We start from the raw sequence: 25,980 nt of genomic DNA, 5'->3' as shown, positions 1-25,980 counted from the left end.
CAATTAACTCAGTTAACCCAGACTAGTTTCTGTTCCAGGTATGACCTATTCCTGCTTCTGCAAAGTATCAGCCTGGGAGGAAAGGGTAAAGAATGGGAGAAACCAAGCAGCGCCCATCCCCTTTCCCTCCAGAGGTGGGAGATGAATACCAAACAGGCCCTCCCTCCTCTCCTGGTCTAATGGATCTTGGCTCTACCTAGGCCTTCTGAAGGCTGCTCAAACTCCTCAGCAGTCAAAAGCCTAGGGACCTTTCACAACCTGGCATTTGAAATCTCCACTATCCAGCCCCACCCGGCCTCCCCACCCCCAACTTTTCCCTCTTCTCCAGCACCTTTGAATGTTCCTCACCTACTCCCCACTCTCCTCCCCTGTCTTATTCATTTCCCTTTCCACCTCCTCTAGGAAGACTCAGGAAGTCTGTACTAGACTTCTCTGAACAAGTCCAGCCCTCAGTCAGTACCAGGTCCCTGAAGTCCCAGCCTCCCAGAGATTGCACACAGCACGACACCATGGGATGGAAATCAGGACACATAAAGAACTGTGACACCCCTTAGGAAAATCCCATTTCGGGCTTCCTCTGGCATTCTAGTGAAACCTACAGACCCTTTCTCAGAATAATATTTCTAGGTCCAGAAAACAAAATACTTACAATTACAAAGGAAACCCAATTATAATGAAATACAGTTATCAAAGTATCCTTTTCTTTCACCCTTACCTTCCATCTTACAATCAGTACTGTGTATTGGTTTGAAGGGAGAAGAGCAGTAAGAACCAAGCAATGGGGATTAAGTGACTTGCCCAGGCTCACATAGCTATCACACCCCTACCTACCTACCTACCTACCTACTTACCTACCTACCTACCTACCTACCTACCTGATGATCCCAGGTTAAGAACACCTGCCTTAAATGGTTACTAAGATCCTTTACAAAACATTCCCATGGGCCAGGATCCTTCTATGTGGTCCCTCTCTTCTCCCTTGCAATTCTCTGGTCCTTTCGGCTAGACTAGGCCAATCAAAGGCTCAAAAATACCAATATAAGGGGAAGAAAGAACCCCAAGATGAGGACTTCAGTGGGATTCCTTTAGGTGGCTTGCCTCCACCCTATTTGGCTGGAGCCCCAGGTACTCTGAAAGAAGTTAGGAGCAAGTTTTGTTTTGTTTTGTTTTGTTTTAATAGAAAGGAGCTCAAAGTATAAAGGGATGGGTCAGCCTAGAAAAGGATAGCAAAACCCTTCCTTTGCCATGCCCTACCTCTTCTGGGCTCCTTTCTCCTTCAAGTAGCAGCCTCTCTGCCTGTCTCTCTTCCCTTCTCTGGGTCCTACCTTAGCCCAGATTCATCAAAGCTTCAGAAAGCACTATGTTGCCTTGCCATGGGAATGACCAAGTTTTGATAGAACCCTCACTGAACCAGCCTAGCAAAGCCAAGAAGATATAAACAGAGAAGATGGTCATCCATAACCATATGTGTTAAGTGTACTAGGAAACTGCCAAATAAGGTTTGTGAAGGGAAAGAGGGAGGGGAGAGGTCACCCCCTGTGTACAGCCTAGGAGCTGGAACAGAATAGGTTCTTAAGTTTGTTTAGTATTTCATAGAGTGTAGTTCACAGGATTACGAAATAGAAGGTAGCACAGAGATCATTTAGTAGAAGCCCCTCACTTTATAGTTGGGGAAACTGAGGTCCAGAGAGGGAAAGCAATTTGTGAAATCCAACTGAGGAGCTGGAGGTAGCCTCTGAGCTGAAACTGAAAGCACGGGCAGACTCTCAATGGGCAAATATGGAGAGGGAGGGGACGACAACCTGGGCTTGGCCAAGCCTATCCCAATCTCCCTCTCCTCAGGTAATTATATGTACTATTTGTAATAAATTTTGTATTTAATTATCTGCCTTCATCCTGATAGCCCCTTCTCCCCATTAATCTAAGCTCTTTGAGGGGAAAGATTCTCTTTTCTAATCTTTAAGTCTCTAGCACCTAAAACAGTTTCTAGTGTATAATAAATTCTTGTTGAACTTAGGACAACTTTTGGTTGTCAGGAGACTAGAGGAGATGAGACTAGAAAGGGGAGGTTGGGTCGAACTGTAAAGGTTTTCAAGGTAGCTAAACAGCACAGAGGATAAAGAACCAAGCCTGGGGTCAGAAGGACCTGGGTTCAATCTGATCTCAGATACTTCTTAGCTGTATGACCTGGGTAAGTCACTTAACCCCCCACCCCCACCCCTATACCCCCACCCCCATCTAGCCTTTGCCCTTCTGTCTTAGAGTTAAGATAGAAAGTAAGGGTTTAAAAAATGCCCAGGACTTTGAATGTCAGTCTAATGAATTTGGACTTTATTGGGTAGGCCATTGGAAGGTATGAATAACACCTCATATGCTTTTAAATCAATACAAAGTGATTTGCCTACAACTTTTTTATGAGATAAGTAGAATGAGTGTCATTCTCCCCATTTTAAAGATGACTAGAGTGAGTCTCAAGAGTCCCAGTCCAACTGTCCTAACTCTAAGTCTACTGAACTTTCCACTATGCCAGGCTTTCTCATTTCAAAAACTGAGGTTTTTGAGCAAGGAAAATGACATGATCACAGATCTATATATAAAGCCTTCTCAGGGGTCCTCCTACACGGAAAAGGAGAAGACAGCCAATTAAGGCAGGCCATGTAGGCCAACCTCCTCTTGCCTCATACTCATGGTGAAAGAAACCTAGCCTAGCATTCTTCCAAGTCTCAAAGCACTCCACAAATTCTACCAGCCATCAGGAATCTTCTTTTTTAGGTAGAGGGATCATGCCAAGAATGAAAGGGGGGAAAAAGTTACTGGCAGAGCTAAAAGCCTGAAGATTGCAGTATTGGGGAGAGTTCTAGACTAGGAAACAGGAGACCCAGGTCCTTATCTGGAATCTGCCACTGACTTTCTGAGTGACTCTGAACAACTCTCTTTCCTTGGCTGGGTCTCTATTTCACCATCCATAAAGCAATGGGGTTAGACTGAAAGGCAAGATGTTGTACTGGAAATAATGATGAGTTTTTAATCTAATCAAAGGATCTGGATTTGAATCTTGGCTCTGCCTTTACTACCTGAGTGACCCCTAAGCAAGTCACTAAACCTCTCTGGGCCTCAGTTTTTCAACTCTGTAAAATGGAAATAGGGAGAAGGTTTTAGACTGGACCCTAATGTCTCTTAACCCTCTAGAGCCATGACCTAATGGCTAGATGCTATCTTTTAGCTCTGTCCATTTGCCCTTTGGGCCATTACTTAAAATTTTTAAACAAAAAAAAACAAAAAACTAACCAGGTTGTATTTAGGGAAGAAGTGCTTCACTAAACTCCTCATCTTCAACCCCTCTAAGAGCTTCTTACAGTAATACCAAAGTGCTTCCAATCCCTACCATGAGCAACCCAACCTTAAGCAACCCCATAAGCAGCTCAAGCCACCAGCCTGGACCACCCTCCACTCTACCTGATTTCTAATCCCACAGTAAGGAAAGGGGGGAGGGGTGGTGTTCTGTCATGAGGAAGAAGAATTAGATTTTTTCTAGATGACACCAGAGGAAAACTAAGACTAGTTTCTTTTAAAAGGGGGGAAGGGGGGGAGATGACAAGGAAATGGTAACTATAGGGAGGTGGATTTATGAATTTACATTTTGGTAGCTTTCCTCCCCATAGGTTGGGATATTGGAAAGAATACTGAATTTAAAGCAAAAAAACAAAAACAAAAACACCTGCCTTTTGAATTCAGGCTCTGCCTGTGTGACCTTGGGAAAGTTATTTCCTCTCAGTGAGTCTGAGCTTCCCTTCTGACAGATGCTGAGGCTGGAACAGATGAGAGCTAAGATTGCTTCTAGCTATAAATCTTAGGAAGCCTCAAAATCTATCGAAGGAACATAGCACCAGCATCACTTTTCCCACACTATGTAAAAGGGAAAATGGAAATTTAGAGAGAGCTTGGCAGCCTTAAGTCATGTGACAATTGGCCAGTAAGCCTGAGAAGGGGCTGGAACCCCAGCTGTGGAGATTTAGATTTAGAATTGAAAAGGATCTTTAAAGATGTCATCCAACTCCTTTTATCTGACTGATGAAATGGAGGCACTGAGGGAAAGGACTAGAGTTACCCGGGTGGCAGAACTAAAATTCAAACCCAGTTCTTTTGAGCCCAAATGAAAGGTTCCCATCGACCTGCCTCTGCTAACACCCAGGATATTCCACCTTCACCTCTTATTTCAACTTGAAGAAAAATAAGAGAGTTGTCAAAAGAAAAATCCAGAATGGGCTACTTTGAGAGATAATGAACTCCCTGTCACTGAAGGTCTCCAAGCAAGAGACTCCATGACCACTTTGTCAAGGATATTATATAACAACTTCCAGCATCAGATAGAAGGTTGGGTTCATTTTGTGGCAGTATAGGAAGAAGGAAAACTGGACTTCTAGTCAAAAGACATGGTCTAATCCACCATTCTCTCATTTGACCTTGAGCAAATCTCTCTAGGCCTCAGTTTCATCTGTAAAAATCATGGACTGGACTTGACAGCCCCTAAAGTCTCTTCAAGCTCTGAGACTATGGCCATATGATTCCCTCTGAGGTCCTTTAGCCCTGAGATTCTGCTAGGCAAGGGAAAAGGAGGGGAGAAGAAGAGAAAAGGGGGAGGACTGCTCTCATTTGAGTAATAGAACAAGATGACTTGGCCTAAATACGGACTGGACAAACTGTCTCTTCTTTCCAATTCCTTCTTGGGGCCTTGAATATTCCTGAAGCCAAGGAAGGATGGAAGGCTGCAAACAGCCTCAGAGAGATGCTCGTCTGTTTTAAATGAAGACATTCATGAGGAAAGTTACCTCAGCTCCAATCTCCTCCCCCTCACCCCTCCTCCATAGGCCTGGCAGAGGAGGCAACTGTAGGATTGATAACAGAACAACCTTCCTATTCACCAGCCAGGGTGGGAGAGAGAAGGGACAGAGGGTTCCCTTTCACTAGGGGCCCAGGCCCCTCTCCTGGCCGGGGGACCTAAAGGACAAAGGCCAGGTACCCACACACCCTGCACCCCCAGGGCCCCACAACTATTCACAGGCATCCTCTAACACCTTCCTGAAAGTAACACCAGGCATCATCAGCTGTAAACACAGCAAGCCAAACAAGGCGCATCCCTCACTAGCTGTGGCCGTGGACCAGTCCCCTGGCTATGGACCCTCAGTTCCCTCTGCTGCTCCATACAGGAGGGGCTGGCCTCTATGTTCTTTGAGGTCTCTTCTCCACCTGAAATTCTCTCATTCTTTGGTGCCTAAGTGTGGGAGCACAACCTCTGAGCATAGTGAGAAGGCGTGGAGAGAAAGGAAAGCTCAGTGAGGGTGGGAGGGAGTATTCAGAGGAGCCTTCCTGGAGGGAACTTGACTAGGGCCTTCTAGCCTCACAGGGGTTGGAGCTATCTTTGACAGAAGGCACCAAGGACAGCTCAATTTGATTCCACAAGGGCTGACAGATCCCTTCCACTTACTGGGTTCAGTTCTGAGGCGGGGCAGTCAGAGGAAACCCCAGGAGAGTCAAGCCCTGGGGAGGCTCAATTTTGAAGAATCAATCAATCAACAACTGCTTAATGAAGCATTTACTACATGCTAGGCACTATGTCAAGTCCCAGGATACAAAGACAAAAGCAAAAATGGTCCCTGCCCTCAAGGAGCTTTCATTCTAAGGGGCGAGACATAAAAAGGTACAAAAAAGATACATATACAAAGTATACGCACATACAAACATACCAAATATGTATTCAAAGTAACCTTAAAGGAGGAGGGGAGCAGGGCCTAGGAATGGCCTGCAGTAGAAATGATGACATTTAGTCTGAGTCTTAAAGGAAGCCTGGGATGATCAGAGGTGAAGAGGGAGAGCATTCCAGACACGGAGATAGCCAGTGCAAAAGCAAATAGATGGGAAATGGAAGATCAGGCATGAGGAATACCAAGTTGTCTAGTATAGCTAGAAGTGGGGATAGTAAGATAAAAGAATACTGAAAAGTCAGGAAGAGGCCAGGTTGTAAAGTGTTTTCTATGCCCAAAAGAGGACCTTCTAGGGAGCCAGGAGTTCATGCAATAGTAGGGTGATACCATCAAACCTGTACTTTAGGAAAATCAGTGTAGCAGCTGTGGAGGAGATAAGCTGAAGAGGGAAAACTCTTAGGGGAAGGAGGGGAGGGAACCAGTTCAGTTAGGAGGCTACCAAAAGAGGGGTGACAAGAGTCTGAACTAGGTGGAGAGGAATGATTCCCCTAGAGAGAACAAGAAAAGCATAGAGAACAGACAGTCCTAGAAAACCAAGGTCTGGGTTGTGAAATCTAAAAAATGAAATATCAGATAAGCTCAGAGGAGAAGGATTAAATGCTAGCAGCTCTCATTTCCATATCACTCCCAGGTGTACAAAGGGTTTTCCTTCCAATGACTCTAGAAAGAAGACAGTATATTCTCATTTTACAAGGGAAAAGTGACTTGCAAAAGTCAAACAGCTAATGTGTGCTACAGCCAGGATAAGAACCAGGTCTTCTTTAAAAAACAACAAAAACCCTCTTACTTTCTGTCTTAGTAACAACTCTATGATAGAAGGGCAAAGGCTAGGCAAGGGGGGTTAGGTGACTTGTCCAAAGTCACACAGCTAGGAAGTATCTGAGACCAGATTTAAACCTATGTCTTCCTGTCTCCAGGCCTGGCACTCCATTCACTGTACTACCTAGCTGCTTCAGAACCTAGGTGTTCTAACCCCAAGTCCAGTGTTTGAAGGAATAGTCTATGAAGGCTTCCAGAAAGAGGTAGGGCGTAAAGATTGGCTTTGAAGGATGGACAGGAATGAGAAAGAGGGAAATGGTAGAGTATGTATTTTTATCTCTGTTGGAATCTCCTATTAGAAAAGAGACCTGGTCTTCATCTCCCAGACTCTCATCCTTCACTTCTTTTAGGCAGACCTAGTTGGAAAACTGGACTCCTATACATTCAAAAATATAAGATCACAGATTTTGAGCTAGAAAGGACTTTAGAGAGACCATCTAGTCCAACCTCCTCATTTTACAAATGAGGAAACTAAGGTATAGCTTCTATTAAATGACTTGTCCAGGATTCCATAATTGGATGTCAGAGGTGGGATTTCAACTCAAGTGTTTCTAAATCCAAGACTGTTCAATATATTCCATGCTGACTACTTGATAGGAACCTCTTACTCAGCACTGTCCCTCCCCACACCTATCTCCACAGTCAAAAATGATCTGGATAGGAAGGTTTAAATTCTAGAAAAGAGTGGCAAATAGACATGTCTTGAGGTAGGTTGGTAAGAGGAGGGAAAATGCTATCCCAAGATCTGGAGTCCTAGCCTTAGGACCTGGTCATCCTGGTTTTCAGGCCCAGGGCCAATCCTAAAGTGTGAGAGATTGGGGGTGAGGGGGTGGAAAGAATAGCATAACCAGGGCATAAACTGAAGGTTAGCAGAAAGAAAGAGGGATGGGTTCACATTTGGCAAACAAAAGATACTATGCAAGGAATCCTAAAATCAAAATTGACCTATTACAATGGAAAGAATCCTTAATATAGAGTCAGAAGTCCTGGGTTTGAATCCAGTCTACCATATGATCTTGAACAAGACCTCAATTTGCTCATCTGTAAAATGAGAGGGTTAGATAAGATGGTCTCTGACATTCCTTCAGACTCTAGACCTATGATCCTATGAACCTCTGATCTCCTTGGACCTTAGTTTCCTTATTTGTCAAATCAGGGGAATGGATTAGATGATCTCTAAGGTCTCTTCCTGCTATCAATTCAGAATCTATCTCCCAATTCCCAGAGCAATGCCCTTCCATACCACAGTACAATGCTTCTCCCAACAAAATCAGCTAACATGTCATAGAAATGGAACTCTACTCTGAGCTCCTAAGCATGAATCCTCTCTGTGATACCACCATCAAATTGTCATCCAGCTTCCCCTTAAAGATATCTCATCAACATGGAAGTATCTTTTGCATGATAATACATGTATAATCCAGATCAAATTGCTTACCACCTTTGAGAGGGGGGAGAGAGGGAGGAAGACAATTTGGATCTTATGATTTCAGAGAATATGTTGAAAATTGTCATTGGAAAAAGAATATATCCTTTAATAAAAAAATTGTTTAAAGACATCTAGTCATGAAGAACTCCCTCCCTTCTAAACCCCTTATTTCTTGGTTGGGCAGCATTGTCAAAAAAGGTTTTCTTCTTATGAGCTGTTGCCTTATGGCTTCTACCTATGGAATCTAATTTTGCCCTCAGGGCAAGATGTCCCCAAGAATCCCTTTAGATACTTGAAAGTAGTTATTATATCCCCTCTAAGTCTTCTCTTCTTCAGGCTAAACAGACTCAGTTTCTTTAAAGCTGTTCATAGGTTTGAGTTCCCTCACTTTTCCAGCTGCCTTCCCCTGCGTAGGTTCCAATTGATCCAAATGTCTCTTAAAACATGGTCCCAGAAATGGAAGTGACATTTCAGATGGAATCTAACTAGGATAGATGACAAAAGGTTCTTGATTTCCCTTGTTCAGGAAACTATACTCCTCTAACTTCAGTAGTCCAAACACCTTGAGCTCCTGGATCACACTGCTGATTCATTTTGCTTTGTAGTCCACTAAACTCGTATCTTTTCCAACAGGGACTTTTGTCTAGGCAGACTACCTTCATTCCTTATAGAGTTGATTTTTTGAACCCAATGTAGGATTTTGCATTTATCCCTATTCAATTACATCTTATTAAATCATCATAGTCTGGGGATTCTTAAACTTTTTTTTTTTGTCATGGACCTCTTCAGCAATCCTGAGAAGCCTATGAATGCCATTCTTGGAATCATGCTTTTAAGTGCATAAAATAAAATATACAGGATTATAAAGGAAGTCAATTATATTGAAATACAGCTATGAAAGTTTAAAAAAAAAAGGTCACAGGCCCTAGATTAAGAACTCCTATTCAAATCTGTCATTTTAGATTCTGACTTGTCCAAATTATTAATTCCCTAGCCTAGGTTCTTATCATTTGAAAAAGTGTGTTAACTCTGCTCCTGTGTTCACAGTCCTATGCTAGGAGCTATTGAGGAGTTCAAGAGGTGAATGGCCCCCAGGAGGATCTCATCACACAAGATGTGACCTAAGTTCTAGTTAGCAAATGTAGTTTAAATAATAGACGTCCTAGAGTGCTTACTTCTATGTGGGATGACCAAGATTTTATTAGGCAGATAGAATTTGAGGAATGGAAAGTTTGCTTGAGACTCAGAAGGAAACCAGCTCTGCCCAGGATAGTGGCCCAAGTCAAGCTACTCCAGGCCCTCAGTCCACAATAAAGTTCAGGGGTCTGGAGAGAACAAAAAGGGTACTAACATTAACTTCAGGAATACAATTAGGTTAAAATTACTGAGTTATCCTAAGATACACATGCTCTGGTCACAATCTACACCCAGAGAGAAGACCACAACTGAAACCCTCAGTGTCCGATCTGAGCAAATCTTTGGAGATTAGTGAGTGCAACTCTCTCATCTTGCAGATGGGGAAAGAGAGACTAAGAAAAGAAAAAAAGACTTGCTCAAGGTCAAAGACTGACTTAGTAACAGAGCTAGGACTAGTACTCATATCATCTCCCTTTAACCTTTTTATGCCTCAGTTTCTTCAAGTATAAAAGGAAGGGAGGGTAAGACTAGGGGGCCAAAGGTCTTTTCCCCATCTAAATCTTTGAGCCTTTCTCAGAAAGCATAATAATTAGGAAAGAGGTCATTAGGCCTTGCTTAATGCTCAGGCCATCCATGGAGGTTGTTCTCTTCCCTCCAGAGTGTATCTTTGTCCAGATCAACATTTAAATAGTTACAAAAAGCATGCAAGTTACCACACACACAGAAGCCCCTCAACTAGAGAAGAGAATTCCATTCTAACAGCCTCAGGGGGCCCATTATGTGGAAAAGAAACTTCATCTGAGAAAGGAAGCTTGGGTCTTGGAATCTTCCCAGGCACCTTCTTTTAGAGATGCCTAACCTGAGGCCAACTCAGCACAACTGTGGCCAGAAGCAGCAAAATGCCTCCCCTTACACAGACTGTATACACACAGATGTCACCCCTTTCCTTATAGATAAAGGCACTACATACACACAAAGATACACCATATGCACAAAGACATATATGCATACAAAGATACACCCCACTCATCTCTTTCAACGTGGAAAAGAGCAGGGAGGGGATTCTGAGGATGGGAGGAATGGGAACACTGGCCCTTTAAGAGGGCGAGTCCCACCAGGACCAGGAAAGGTGACCGCAGCCCCAGAGCTAGAACCCGGCCTGGGGCCAAGAGCTAGAGGAGCCCCCTAAGAGCTAAAAGCCACCCCACCCCCCCAGATCTCGCCCCTTCCCCGGGGAAGAGGAAGGTCAGTAGTCACCTGCTCGGGATGAGAGGCGGGGCCCCTCCGTGGGCGGAGCCCCCGCAGGTGTAGGAGTAGGAAAGGCCCCCTTCTTCCCCCCACCCCACCCCGCCCCACCCACATAAATGATTTCCCCCAGGCCGGGCAGTTCCCAGCCAAAAACCAGCGCCGCTAATCCCCGCCCCCGAGCGTCTGCGGGGTCTCCCTGAGGGGGCTCTGCAGCCACCTTCACCAGCCCCTCCCACACAACCCCCCAAATTTTCAAGCACCCAAGCCCGCTAAGCCTTCCCATACATACAGCCCAACTCAAACCTTCAACGCCTACCCCCACCAATCACACTGGAAACCGTCGGCTGGGTCTCCCAGAGGGGCCCTGCGGCTGCCTTCCCCAAAGCCTCCCCAACCTCCAAACACAGCCCCCAACATCCCCCCCACGGCCACCGCCCTCCCCGTGCCTTCCCCCAGATCCCCCCAACCTCTCAAATCCTCGGTCAAATCCCAGCCACCTCAGACAACCATCGCGCTCCGGAACCCTACTAGCCTCTCCCCGCTCCTCTACAATGCCCCTCACACCCAAAGCCCCATAACCTCCGTGTCCCCCAACCTCTCACCGATCCCCCCTCGCAACATATACACCGCCCATCGGCACGGAGACAAAGCCACATACATACACACACACATACAGTCACACGGAAACACGGACACACAAGCCGTCACATACAATCACACACACTCACACACACACACACACATACACACACCACGCCGGTTCGGAGAGAAGGGGGTCTGGGCTTCGGGGAGGGACAGTTCCCCAACCCTGGGGTTTGAGTCCAGGCCTGTCACCAGCACCCCCTATCTCTGCGGCGCACATCGCCCCCTCCCCCGATGGACCCTGGGCCGCCCCTCGCTGGGTCTTAAAGAAGAGGGTGCGGGGAGACGCCCCGGGGGAGGCAAAGGGTGGGGGTGGGGGAAGCTGACCTGTCCGCGGTCCAGCCTCGGGCTGTCCAGCGTCAGGGACAGCGACGCTCTCGCAGCGACTCGGGCCGGAGGGACCCAGGCTCCGGGGCTCCCAGTCTCGCCTGCGCTGCGCAGAAATGGCCCGCCCCGTCGGTGCGCAGCGCCCCCCCCCCCAACTCCTTCTGCCCCGCCCGCCGCGCACACCCCCGATCCCCCACCCCCCGCGGCCCCGCCCCAGACCCTCCCCCCAGAGAGCCGGGTAGGCGAGCGCAGGCGCCGAGAAACTGCGGCGGCGGGGCCGGCCCTGGCCATGCGTCAGGGGGAGGGGATGGGACCTAAGGACCAGCTGGGGAGCTCCATGCGCCCCTCAGGAGCTGAGGGTCCTCAGGCCCTATCCCCGGGCGCTTCTCCTGGCTTACCTGGGCTGAGAGTGCACGGTTGTCCTCGGCTTCCGGCTATGAGAAAAAGAGAGCCAGAGCTTCGGCCCCAGCGGGCCCCTCCCTCCTCCTCCTCTGCCGCGCCCCCCTTTCCCGGGGAGGGGGGATCCTGCTGGACTTAGCCCGCCCCTTCTCGGGTAAAGCCCGGGGGATCCCCAGCTCTGGCTAGTAGCCGGCACTAGGTAGCTCCTTGTCTCCACGAGTTCACAATCCGGGACCAGGCCTTCCACGAACCCACTGGAATCCACACTGGCAGTGGCCTGTCTTCTGGCCGTGGACCTGTCTGTGAGTTCCCAGGTCTTTCTTCTCTGGGCTCCTCCCCACCATCACCACCTCCACCGATGTCTCCCCTCCCTTTCTATTCCCTCCCCCTCTCCCACCCTTCGTGTCTGTCACAGGTCTGGGACCTCCCCAAAGATGCCCTCAGTATCACTCCAGAGACCATCGAATCCAGATGGGCAAACAGAGGTCCAGAAAAGGAAAGGGGCTTGCACAAGGTCTTACAATACGATGATAGTGGAGCCAGAATTAAGAAGCCTCGTCTCCTCACTCTCAACCGATGGCTCTTTCCCCTGAATCTTTTTTTCTGTCTACAAGTCAATACTGCTCCAAGGCAGAAGAGTGGTAAGGGCTAGGCAATGGGGGCTAAGTGACTTGCCCAGGGTCACACAGCTGGGAAGTGTCCGAGGCCAGATTTGAACCTAGGACCTCCTGTCTCTAAGCCTGACTCTCAATTCACTGAGCCACCCAGCTGCCCCCTCCCCTGAATCTTATCTGTGTAATCTACCTATATGTCTGCAGATCATGCTTAGTGAGGTTTGACTGAAGGAACTGGGATTATTTATCCTTTAAAAGAAGACTTAGGTGGCAGCAGCATAGCTGTCTTCAAATATTTGATGATTTGATGGCTCTTTAGGTGAAAGGGGGATTAGACTTGTTCTGCTTGTTGTGTGATAGGAGGGTTGGGGAGAGGTTAGAAATAGGAAGAATGAGTAGAAGTTGCAGATAGGCAGATCTCAGCTTGATTTGAAAGACATTTTCTTAGTGACTAAAATTAACCCAAAGTGGAATGGGCTGCCTTGGGAGTTAATGTGTGCCCTCTTTACTGGAAGCCTGGATGATGGACACTCCTATTATTGTATTGTAGAGGGGATTCTCAGTCTGATAGGAGTTGGACTTAACTCTGAGGTCCCTTCAGATTCTGATATTCTTAATGATTCTGGTTCAACCCACCTTGCCAATGACTCTTCATCTGTTTTCCCTGCCTGGAACCAGTCAAATGTAAAATTCCTTGAGATCAGGAACCGTTTTATCTTTGTATCTCCAGTGCCTAGTTCATTGCCTTTCATATACTAGGTGCTTAGAAAAAGGCTTTTTGGATTAGATTGAAACATGCTTCCTCTTCATCTGAAGTCACTGAAATCCTTCCTTTACTTCAAAGTCAAGGGAATAAAGATGGCCTTTAAGTGTTCAGGTGAAGGGAGGAATCAATCCATGTGGCAAATTTCATTGCTGTCTTATTTTAAGTAATTTAACCCCCTTCAATCCACCCTGGCCTTCAGCTACCATCACCCTGTTCAGTCAGCCCCCATCAGCATTGCAGCAAGACCATCCACCAGCAAAAAGACTGTGACTCACTGAAGGATACATGGATGCCATCTCTTCCAACTTTGAAACTTACTTTGAACTTCCAGGTAAAAAGAGATCTCTCCCAGCTCAAATTGTCCACAACACCTCTCCTTTGTACTTACCTCACTCCTCCTTCCTATCAGTAGCATCATGCAGTAGCAAAAGATTTCTGGAAGATCTTGGTTCCAATCTTGCCTCTGACACTATCTATAGGACCTTGGACAAGCCACCTAACCCAACCTATCTTGGCCTCAGTTTCTTCATCCATAAAATAAGGAGGTTGATAAGGTAGACTTTTTAAGGACCCTTCCAGCTCTACAGCTATGATGCTATGACCAACTAACAGTGATTTGGGTATCTTTCCTCCAATTAGGTCAAGTTAAAATCTACTTGAGATGAAAAAAATCATCATATTTATCTGTATCCCCACTCTAAAATTCATCAAACTTCAGATTACATATGAGAAGGGGAAAAGGCAGACTCCTCGCTTTTCCCCCTGCTCATAATAATAATGTCTCCATTTTGAGACTGGGGCAGGTTAGTGCTATTCATTACATTAAAAGAGTAGCATTAAATCGCTCTTAACAAAGAATAAGGCAAGGAAAACTGGTTCCTTGGAGACATCACCCAAATTAATCCCCAACCCTTCCACCCAGTATTTGTTCCTACCCTCTGCCCTAGTCCTGAGCCTGAAGGCACAATAGAACTAGCTTGGGTCACTGTCATACTTAGTTGCCTCCCAGATGGTATTAAATTCATCTCAGAGGAGTAGGGAAAAATGGGTTCAGAACCTAAACTGAGTGGGAGAAGAGAAGGTCTGGGCCACAGAGCTTCCTTTTTCCCTTAGAGTAGCAAAAGTTCTACCTAAATTGTGTGACTCCAAATTCAGTGTTCTCCATGAACAGACATCCAAAGTCCAGGGTGGAACTTTGTGAACCCCAGACAAGCCACTTCCCTTCCCTGGGCCTTGGTTTCCCCATTTGTAAAATGATAAAATTAACATCCTATAATTTAAAGCTAAGGATAGAAGTTCTTAAAGATCTGTTAGTCTTACCCTCTCAATTTTATAGTGAGGAACTCAAGTCCAGAGAGGTGACATGAGTCATCTAAAGTCACCCAGGTAGCAAGTGGCAGATGTTTGAACCTACTCTCCTGGCTCCCAGACCAGGATTCTTCTCACTCAACAACCTATGAAGACTATCAGATAGGAAAACTGAGACCCAGAAAAGATGCTCAAAATTAGGTAAGGTTTTAATAAGACTCAATATTAAAGCTGCATGGGATAGATATGAAAAGGCTTAGATTAAGTTAACCTGAAGTTGGGAGGACCTGGGATCAAATATGACCTCAGATATTTCCTAGTTATGTGGCCCTAGGTAAAATCACTTAGCTCTGTTGGCCTGGGCTTTGCCCTTCTGTCTTAGAGTTGTTATTTAGATGGAAAGTAAGGTATTTGGGTTTGTTTTTTAAAGTATTTTACTGATTCAAAGGTGGAGTGTGAAGGGTTTGGGGTGGGGGCCAGGAATATTCAATGATTATGGGAGTAGCAGTACACAGTAGGCTTCAGAAGACACTGCACCAAGGGGGAGGATTAGGGCACGGAGAGGGGGATTTAGATTAGACAGCAAAGAATTCCCTGACTGCTTAAAGTCTAAGACAACCTTTATCTATTTCCAAAGGAGGCTACAGACTTTTTCTAGCAACAAAGAAATGGAAACAATGATTTTATTCATCAGTTGAGGGACTGGCTAAACAAATTTTGTTACATGAGCATAATGGAATATTACTGTGCTGTAAGAAACAATGATTATGAAGAATATAGAGAAGTATTGGAGGACTTATATGAATGGGTGAGAAGTAAAGTAAACTAATCAGAAAGACAGACAACCATAACAACAATATAAATGGAAAGAATGAGGGAGGGAAAACCAAAACCTTGAATACTGAAATTTTAATAATCAATTGTGGCACCCCAAAAAAGGAAAATGTACCTCCCTTTCTTCTTTGCAGAGGTAGGAAACCATGGGTAGAAAACATTGTATATGCTTGCTTTTTTTTTTTTTACCATTTCCTTCTGTCAAGATTGTGTGTGTTGATTCTAAGGCAAAAAAGCTGGAAGGGCTAGGCAGTGGGGTTAAGTGACTTGCCCAGAGTCACACCGATAGAAAGTATCTGAGGTCAGACTCCTGACTCCAGGTCTGGCTCTCTATCCACTAACCACCTAGTTTCACCTTCCTTTTAAAAAAAGATATCATATGCCTCTCCCAAGATAAGCTAATCACTGCTCTTTAAAAAAACCCAACAACTTTTATTAAGTCTTGTTTCTAAAACAGAATAGTGATAAGGACTAGGCAGTTGTAGCTATGTGACTCACCCCTAGCTAAGAAGCATCTGAGTCAAGGCTAGATTTGAAACCATGTCCTTCCAACTCCAGGCCTGGAGTTCTATCTATTTTGCTATTGTATATGCTTTCAATTTCTTTTGATAGTTTTCTAGAACTATTTTTATTTCTTTCTCTAAAAAAAAAACAACTTTGTTTTGAGAAACATCTCTGGGGAAGAGAAGAACTTTCCTTTCTTTTTAAAGGATGCTGCTGCAATCTTTTCTAGAGATGCTTCAGAAGAAGATTCAGATTGTTATAGTTTTAGGACTGAAGCCATAGCCCGTCCAGCCCAAGTCAACTCCAGCTTCCTTAGACCACCTGTCTCATACCTACAATAAGGTTATGATGGGTCCAACTCATCCCTCCCTATTCAGTCAAGAAGAGTACCCATTTGGCCTTCAAAGCCCTTTTGTGAGAGCTCACCTGCCCCTGTGAATAGCCATATATCCATTACCAGTATTGAATAGTTAAGGACACTCAGTTTGAGATTAGCTAGTAAGTAGTCCAACTGGGATGCAAATACACATCCTAGGATCATATATTTAGAATTGGAAGGGATCAAAGGTTGACTAGTCCAGCAGCACTGAATCATACTGCCCTTAATTCCAAAGCCATCACTTTTTCCAACATACCATATCACCTCCATCCTTGCTGCAATGAAAGCCCAATCTTAGCATCTTCCACAATCTGGATCTTCCAAGGCCAAGTGTTTCTAGAAAAGGTTCCCTCAGACCTGGGAATGGGGCAGTAGCATCCCTTGGGAGTGGGGCAGGGCAGGAAAGACCTAAGGCAATCTGGGCATTGCTGGTGTCTGATTTGGGAAGTGAGCTGTGGGAAAGAGCCAGCCTGTCCCAATGTGCCTTCCCTACGTAGGTGCTCAAGCGACATCTCCTGGGTATGTTTCTTAAAAATAGCTTTTATTTAACCTTTATCTGAGGCAAGAGAGTAGCAGAGCTGTTTTTAAATACATTATCTTGCCTGCCTCTTGGTTTGACCATAGGACAATAGGGTTTTCCCCATTTCTTCTGTCTGGACAGTTTATCACTCCCACTTCACATTAAAGTCATCTCAGAGGGAGAGTGACCAGTGCTGAACCGGGGGTGTGTCTCCCATGGCAGCCCCTTCCAGACCTGCTACTCCCTCACTCCACAAAGGGCCACTGTCTGGGGCCCAGACAGACATTCCTAGGAGGCCTCCCAAGGTGAACAGCAACAGGACTGGGTTTCACCACACCCCTAGGGCCACAGGCCAAGACTGGGAATGAGGCCCAGTGGTTAGAGAAGATAGCTTGGAATTGCTTTTCTCTTACCCACCCCTTGCTCCAGCCTGACCTGGATTTGGGTCCTGACACTTACAAACTGTATTACTGACAAGTTCCTCTTTCTCTCTGGACCTCAATTTCCTCATCTGAAAAATGAAGGGATTGGGATAGGTCATCTCTAAGGTCCCTTCCAGCTCCGATGTTCTCTTGGTCTAATCCATGGTTCTAATCTCTAGTTCACCCAGATGATATCCCCATCTTTTTACATCAGCCTTCATAGGTCATATAGTGGGAAAAGTCCCAGAATGGGAGCCAGGAGACTGCATTCAAATCTCAGCTCTGCTATTTGCCTCCTATGTGACTTTGAGCAACTCACTCCCTTTCTAGGTCTGTTTCCCCAAAGGGAGAGTTGACTAAATGATCTCTAAGAACTCTTTTGGCTCTAAATTCTATGATCCATTAGTCTTGCCTTTGTCTTTGACCTGCCATTTAACCTTACATAGATCATAGTATCTTATGGTCTGAGAACTCAAAGGGACCTTAGAGGTGAACCAGATCAACTCATATCTGACCAAGAATCTGTTCTACAATATATCAGTTTGATAAATGATCACTCAGTCTTTGCTTTAAGATCTATAGTGACAGCGAAATCATTACCTTCTGAGGCAGCCCATTCCAATTTTAAAGGATTCTTCCCTTCACTGCACCTCCGTTTCCTCATTTGTACAATTGGGGTTTAGCTGAAATGATCTCTAGGGTCCCTTGCAGTTCTAAATTCTGTGGCCCTAAGGGATGAAACTAAACCTTAGGAGAGGGAGAGGGGAATTGGCTCAAATATTCAGGAGGCATTGGAGAATCCCAAAACCTTTGCCAAGAGAAGACCTTATTGAGGGAGGGAAGAAAGAAGGGGAGAGGGGGAAATGTTCTAAAAGCTGCTTCTCAATGGAGACAAGAAATTCTTTCCCCAAAGTGCCATATTTAGGAATCCTCCAAGGCCTTTATTTCTCCTCCCTCTCTTCTAATACTAAGCAGCATTATTGACTTCATTATGTGAGCCTCAGGAGGATTGAGAGAAGAGGAAAAACTCAACTCCAGAGCATAGTTTAGATGCCAGGTCTGACACCAGGTCTTACTGGATCTCCTCTCACTGTATAAGTTTGGAAAAGTTACTTCTCCAAGCTGAGTCTCAGTTTCTTCATATGTGAAATGAAAGAGCTGCCTTGGCCAAGACTTCTTAACCTGGGGTCTGGGAAATTTTTTTTTTTTATGGTAGAACTATAGTCCTCTTTTTTCTTTTCTTTTACTAATACAATTTATTTACAAGTATCTCAGTTCCTCCCTCCCTGCATCATAAAAGGTATCATCTAGGAGACATATATTGATAGATATTATGTCTTTCATGTTTCAATTTTTCAGTTCATTATCTAGAGGCAAGGATCTGCAAACTTATTAAATAACTATTTGATAACTCTTTCAAAACAATTTGTTTCCTTTTTCATCTTATGTATTTTATACATTTAAAAACATTCTGAGAAACAGTCCTTGGGCTTGAACAGACTACCAGAAGATCTAGAGACTATACAAAAGAGTTAAGAACTCCTACCCTACATCTTCTAAGGGTTCTCCCATCACTGGAGTGCTATGGTTCTGTAGGGAAAACTGCAATTTTGACAGCAGTGTAAGACAAAGGACTCCAGTTCCACCTCAATATTCTTTTTTCTCTTAAACTTATTTTTCATCTTAATAACTCTAAGACAAAAGGGTAAGGGCTCAGCAATGGGGGTTAAGTGACTTACCCAAGGTCACACACAGCTAGGAAGTATGAGGTTATATTTGAACCCAGGACAACCTCCCATCTCCAGATCTGGCTCTCTATCCACTGAGCTACCCAACTGCCCACTCCCAAATCCCATCCCCAGGTCTTGACTTTATGGAAAGCTTCATGGTACCTGGAACAGCCCTGTGTTAGTAGATAGGAATGATAAAAGATGAAAGGGATTTTCTAACTCCAATCCAAATAGTAGACAGGACTGGGAGAGTAGTTACTTAGACAAACATGAAACTGCTCAAAAGAAAGACTGGACTTAAAAGGTATTTTATTGGTTGGCTGGATGTGGGTGTGGGTCTGACTCACAAAAGAGTAAAATAGCCTTGAGCCTATGGTTAGAATTTTAAAAGCTGTGCCATTTCCCAGGGGGAAAGAGATTGCATAGCAGTTGCTGGCAATAACAATTGCTCACTAATGAACCAGTAGGTGGCAGCACGGCAGAGAAAGTAGTTCAACAACATTCAACTTGCAAGAAAAAGCAACCCAACAGATGACATCAGTAGTTCTGTAGGAAATCTGAGATGGCCTCAGAGGCAATCCCAAGAATGATGGTATGCTGATAAATATTTAACACTTGGCACTCTGAAAAAAATGCACACATAGCATACTTTTTAAGTATAACATTTTCTCTGTCACTTTGGACAACAACAAAACACTAACAATAAATCAAGATTTGATTCATATCATTTGTCAATTTCCAAAGTGTAAATATTCACACTGAAAACTTAATTCTGTGCAGGTACAAATTGGGTCTATCATATTCCTACAGTAAGAGCCCGTTGTCTTGGTTATACTTGTATCCTATGAGTTCTTTCTCCCACTAGTGGCTTCAGAATGTGTAAGAAAGTAATGCTGTTGGGAGGGAAACAGAGGATCTATCACTCATATTTACCTTACTATTCTGTTTAAATATCTTTTCCTTTAAATTAATGATGAATTTTCTGGTTTGGTCTCAAAAAGAAATTAGTGGAGGCTTGTGAACTTTAGTTATAGGTCTGACCCAAATTGAGTCAACCCTGTGCAGAGTAGCTTTTTGGTGGGTATCCGTATAGGGAATCCCAAAAGTCTTTGAAAAATTTAAGCTTTAAAGGGTTTGATAGCTTAAAGTTGACCAGAGACTTTTTAAATACCCCATATATCTATGTGGGCAAAAGAGTTTCCCTAGGTTAATTTATCAGGCTATCAAAAGCAGAGTCAATAAAAGGGAAGATTCAAAAATTTGTTGTGTTCTCAACTCCTTTCAAACTCCCTTCAAGAAAGTCTTCCTTGTTTGATTCTACTCATCTGCCCAAGATATCTTAGATATACTGACTTTGAACTGGCTTCTTTTCCTAGTTTATGTTCTTCAAGTTTTCTTTCATTATTCATTCATTTATTAATCTATTGATTTACTCATTCATCTATTCAATCATTCATTCATTTGACAGTTAATCAAGTGCTTACTGTATGCAGAATACTGTGCTAGACCCTAGGGGAAATACAAAGTCTAGAAAAGACACAATTCCTGCTTTTGTGAAGTTTATGTTCTATTAAGGGGCATTGGACAAAAACCACAAATAATCATAAAATATAATATTCCATGATAAGAGAGGTACACAAAGGTACTGTGAGGGGGCCAAAGGGGAAGACCATTAATAACCAAATGAATCAGGGAAAACTTCCTGCAGGAAGTAGATGGCTCAGTGGATAGAGTGACAGGCCTATACATGGGAGGTCCTGGATTCAAATTTGGCCCAGACACTTCCTATGTGACCCTGGGCAAGTAATTTAACCCCAGTTGCCTAATCCTTACCCACTCTTCTACCTTGAAACTAATACTTAATATTGAGTCTAAGACAGGGTAAAGGTTTATTTTATTTATTTGTTTGTTTGTTTGTTTCTTAAGTGTAGGAACTGAGAAGAGCTTGACCCCTGGAATCCAGTGGTGATCTTCTTTTATAGCTGAGTCCTTGATTACATGGAATTCTACTTTTTGAGGACTCAGTTATCTAGAACTCAACCTCTTAAGGCCTTAATTACCTAGAATCATTCCTCTGTCTTCAGTTTCAAGGAGAAAGAAGATGAGAGGAAAACAGACTGAGATCAAGGATTTTGTTAACTCATAGTTTAGGTCGCCTTTCACCTCATTCCCCAAACCATCTCCATCACCACATGGATAGAGAGAATTCACATTTAGCAGAAATCCCATGACCAGATCCTTCTGTGGACCTTCCATAGATTGGGAGGAAAAAGGCATTTAGGAAGACTTTCAACAAAAAAAAGCAAAGAACAAAAAAATGAATTACCACTCATTTGTTCTGAAAATGTCATTCACTATGAACTCCCCACCACCCCAATTTTTTGAGTATCTCTAATCAGTCTTCCAGTCCTGTCTTTCACCCTCCATCCTACATATACCATATACCAAACTCCTTGATTCCCTTTCCAGCCAGGCTAACCTTTCAGTGGAATCATAGGTATCACTAATTCATCTAGTGACCTCCAGCAAGTCATTAGCCTTCTCTGTTATCTTCTATAAAACAAGACTTTGGACTTTATAGTTTCTAAGATATTTCAATTCTGATAAACTCTACTGTTAGAGTCTTTGCTGCTCTGACATTCTTCAAGTTTTGTATAACTCTTCCCTTTCCCTCAGGATCCATATCAATTGTCAATTCTTGTTCATCCTACCTCCACAACCTCCCTTCTCTGCACTTATTCAGCTTCTCCCCCAATTCAAGCCCTCATCATCCCTCACTAGGAGTATTGCAGTAGCCTCCTGATTGATCTCTTGGCTTCTAGTCTCTCCCTTCTCTAATCATCCTCCTCACAGCTGGCAATTGATATTTCTAAAACACAGATGTGACCATGTAACCGCTCTGCTTGAAAAAACTTTCACTGGATCCCTAAAAGAAGAAAAAAAAATACAAACCCCTCTGCCTAATATGTAATACACAATCTAGTTCCTATCTACCTTTTCAATTGTATTTCATACCATTCCCTTTACATAGCTTCTAGTCTAGCACCACTGGTCAGCTAACTGTCATCCACATATGATATTCCAACTTCCAAATGATCGCCCATATCTTTTTCAAAGAATTTCTAGCTTCTTACCAGGAGAACATTGTACACACAGACTGATACACTGTGGTACAATTGAATGTAATGGAATTCTCCATTAGTAGCAATGCAGTGATCCTGAACAACCTGGAGGGATCTATGAGAAAGAACACTATCCACATCCAGAGGAAGAACTTTGGGAGTAGAAACATAGAAGAAAAACAACTCCTTGATCATAAGGGTCAATGGGGATATGATTTGGGATGTAGACCCTAAACAATCACCCTAATGCAATTATCAATACTATGGAAATAGGTCTTGAGAAATGACACATGTAAAACCCAGTGGAATTGCTTGTTGGCTACAGAAGGGGAGTGGGGGAAGGGAAGGGAAAGAACATGAATCATGTTACCATGGGAATATATTCTAAATTAATCAATTAAATAACTAAACTTGTTTTTTTTTTTAAAACCCATACCTTTTGTCTTAGAATCAAAACTAGGTATCGGTTCCCAGGCAGTAGAGTGGTAAGGGCTAGGCAATTGGGGTCAAGTGACTTACCCAGGGTCACACAGCTAGGAAGTATCTGAGGTCAAATTTGAACCCAGGACCTCCCATCTCTGGGCTTGGCTCTCAATCCACTGAACCACCCAGCTTCCCCCACTAAATTTATTTTTTAAATAGTTGAGGAAAGAAATTCTAGCTTCTTTCACAGCACAACTCAGGTGAAGCCATTCCCAACTCCCCAGTTCTTAGCCCTCTTTCCCTCTTGAAATTGCTTTCTATATTATCTACATTTATTTGCTTATGTACATATTGTATCCTCCCAAGAGGATGCTAGCTTTTAAGGACAGGGATGGCTTTGTTTTTGTCTTTGTAACCAGTGCCTAACAGAGTCCCTCACACTTTGTAGGCACTTAATGTTTGTTGACTTAAATTGAAAGAGCCTGTCCAGTGTGTACATTCTATGCTCCAGCTGTCACATTTTGTGTTCTAAGATCTTTTCCAATAGAGATATTCTCTGAGTTTGGATTTTAGAGTCAAGAGGATCTTTAAGGACACACACATACACACTCTTACTCTCTTTGGCCTTAGGGAAACCCTTGGATGTGATTGTAACTATTTGCTGCCCTCATCCTCACCCATTCTCTATTTCTCTGGGTCTTGACCTCCGTTTCAGGCTTGAGGACATTTCTAGCCTCCTGCCTCTGGACCTCCATCCCAGTAGGCTACCTCACAAACCAAGTCCCTTGCAGATTGAAACGACTAAAGCGGTTCTCAGGCATCCCCTTAAACACAAGTGTTTTGCTGAGGCTATTCAAATCCCTTGCATCTCTGGTTAAGTGGCCATTTGATGGCTGCCTCATCTGGCTTGTGGACAGACGGAGCATTAGTTATTCCACAAACTGACAGGCAGATAGACACCTGGACAGTTGGTCAGACAAACCTTCGGTCATGCAGATGGTTAGACAGAATTGAACAGAAGGTCCGACAGCCTGAGTCAGCTGGACCATCAGTTGGATGGATAGATAGTCTCAGGTGGTTAGTTAGCTGGATAGTGAGAGGGCAGACCTTAGTCAGATGGATCAGACATATGGCTGGACTTTCAGTCAGACCATGACTTAGACCAACAGTCAGTCAGTCAGTCATCAGTCAGAAAGGCTGTCCTGTCTGCTCTTCTGATAGAGTAAAAGTCAGCTCAGCTGGACAGCAGCAAAATTGCTGGCTAAGCTGCAGATTGGCCTGGGCACTGTGTCTGGAGCATGTGATAGGCACAGGGTTTCTAGCAACTGGGAGAGGAGCCCAGTAGTCTCACTGGGGCTGAAGCTCACTCATACATCTATCAGCAAGCCAAGGGAAGGAAAGGTCCCCTGCTTGTCCCCCAGGATCAGACTTTGCTGCTAAAAGCTGGAAGGGCAAGGCTGAGAGGTCCCTGGTCAGAGGATTAGCACCCTGGTCCCATCCCCCCTCGTCATTTCAGAGCAGCCACAGCACAGGGTGGTCTCCATGGCAGCAGTAAGAAGGCAAGCTGGTGGGAGTGACAGGCTGAGGATTGGGGAGGGGGGGAGAACTAGAACTGACCCAGGGGAGGGGAGCTAGAACTGGGGCAGGGCTCATCTAACCCTCTGTACCAGAGCTGGGAGGAGGTTTGGGATTGTTGGGGGAGATTAGAGGAGTGGATGTGGTGCCTGGGGCAAACTCTTTGCTCTTCCTGGCATCTAAAACGGATTATGGCTTCTTCTCTGCCCTCCCTTCAGCCACTTTATAGGGAGAGGGCAGGATAAGGGAAAATCCTAGCAAATAGGCCCAGAACACCTCAGAGTGAGCCCTCTCCTAAGGAAATGGGAGCTCAGAGCCCTAGATTCAGGACTGGATGAAGTTTGAAGAAGCTTGAGGATGACACCCCAAGGGCCACAACTTTCCTCCACCACCCTTCCTAAAGAACCTCTCCTCCTTGGAAGTTCAAAATATGCAAATATACCCAATCCAGATCACCCCCACCCCCCAAAGGACATTCTTTTTCTTCCTCAGTGCATTCAGTGCCTGGTGTCCAGTCTTTCTTACACTTGCTCTAGGGGACTTTACCAATGCACCCTGACTTTCCATTCCCTTGGTTCCCATTTTGTGTTTCTTCATTCTACCTCCACTCTCCATAAATATCCATACTATTGACCTTACTGTCACCAATAAATCTTATCCATGTTCAGGAACTCCAAAATTTCTCTTATAACTTGTTAATATCAACATTTCCTTCTCCCTTTACCTTACAATTCCTAACCTTATTTTTAATCCTCATTGTGACCTCTGTTCCATCCATCCCTCAGCTCTTTGCCCAGTCATCACCCTTGCACTCTCCTCCCTATATTAATCCCTAAGTGAATCATCTCAACTCATCTCTCTACACTATGCTCCATCCTTGATTCCCTTGCCCTTTAGGATAGCTGATCCTGGCTTGCCAAGTCCAATCTTGGATTACTACCATCACCTGCCTCCTTTGCACCTACTTACCTGCCACTGAATGGAGCTAGAGGATCTTACAAAATCATATAGTCTAGATCCACTACACATTTGCTATATAATCCGAAATTGGACACTCACTGTAAGGTAAATATTCTATTCCTCCCTAGCTGATTTCCATAGCAGCTGTTCTAAACACTCTCATGTCTCCTCAAGCCGTCCACAACAGCAGTTCATCCCAGTTTTTCAGATAAGGGCTTCAAATTATAATTCACTGAAAAAATCAAGACCTTTCATCAAGAGTCCCCCACCTTTCTTTCCCTTCCTCATCTCACAATATTGTGCCCTCTCCCTCCCAATCTCAGATAAAGAGATGACTCTTCTCCTTCTCTCTCTCATATAAACCTTGATCTCAACTCTTCCTCTTTTCCACAGATTACCCCCTGCACCAACTTTCCCTTTTTTCTCTAATCCTCAATATCTCTCTTTTTACTGGTTTTCTCTTTTGCCTACAAACACTTCCAAGTCTCCCCAATCCTTAAAAACCCCTTACTAGATCATGCTGTGCCCACCAACTATTGTTCTCTAGCTTTCCCCCTTCCACAGCAAAACATCTAGAAATTATCTATTCTCAGTCCTTTCTCTTTTTCTTCACTAACTCTTTTCTAAACTCCCTGTACTCTGGCTTCCCAAACTCCTTTTAGACATATTCCAGTGAATGTGTTTTCTCTCCAAAGTTACCTGTGATTCTTTTAATGGCCAAATTCAATGATTTTTTCTCTATCCTGATCCTGCTGGACTCTATACAGCCTTTGACACTGTCACTCAGTTTTTCCTGCTGGAGACTCTTCTTTAGGTTTTCATGATGCTATGCTCTCCTGGTTCTCCTCCCTATCCCACACTTCAGTTCAAGCTATTTTGCTGGTTCTCTATCCTTGTCAAGCCCATTAACTGTGGGTGTTCCCCTTTAATTTTAACTCTATACCATCTTTATTTGGCTGTTGAGTCTGCTCACATGGATTTAGTTATCATCTCTACTCAGATGATTCTCAGATCTAACCCTCTGCTAACCAGTCCCATCCTTCCACTGCCTCTTAAAATG

At 44.2% G+C, this 25,980-nt stretch overlaps 1 protein-coding gene and 1 long non-coding RNA gene across 51 annotated transcripts in view; one reads left to right on the top strand and one right to left on the bottom strand.

The window, feature by feature from the left end:
- The window catches only part of EPB41L1 (erythrocyte membrane protein band 4.1 like 1), a 113,820-nt gene extending 102,267 nt beyond the window's left edge, over positions 1–11,553 (bottom strand). For 36 of the 50 annotated variants that reach the window (XM_016427551.2, XM_016427549.2, XM_056811800.1 and 33 more), the window contains exon 1: positions 11,365–11,505. The gene's annotated coding sequence lies outside the window, so the exon portion shown is untranslated. Of the gene's footprint in view, positions 1–11,364 lie in introns of all 50 variants that reach the window. The other 14 variants (XM_007474259.3, XM_056811815.1, XM_016427555.2 and 11 more) reach the window with 6 other exon arrangements.
- Positions 1–25,980, top strand: part of LOC130456413 (uncharacterized) — a 50,033-nt gene that overhangs the window by 13,215 nt on the left and 10,838 nt on the right. The gene's annotated exons all lie outside the window — the stretch shown is intronic.

Source organism: Monodelphis domestica, chromosome 1 (genome assembly GCF_027887165.1).
Source record: "Monodelphis domestica isolate mMonDom1 chromosome 1, mMonDom1.pri, whole genome shotgun sequence".
Lineage (NCBI taxonomy): Eukaryota > Metazoa > Chordata > Mammalia > Didelphimorphia > Didelphidae > Monodelphis > Monodelphis domestica.
Note: the sequence above shows the minus strand (reverse complement) of the source record. Positions and strands in the feature narration are given on the sequence as shown.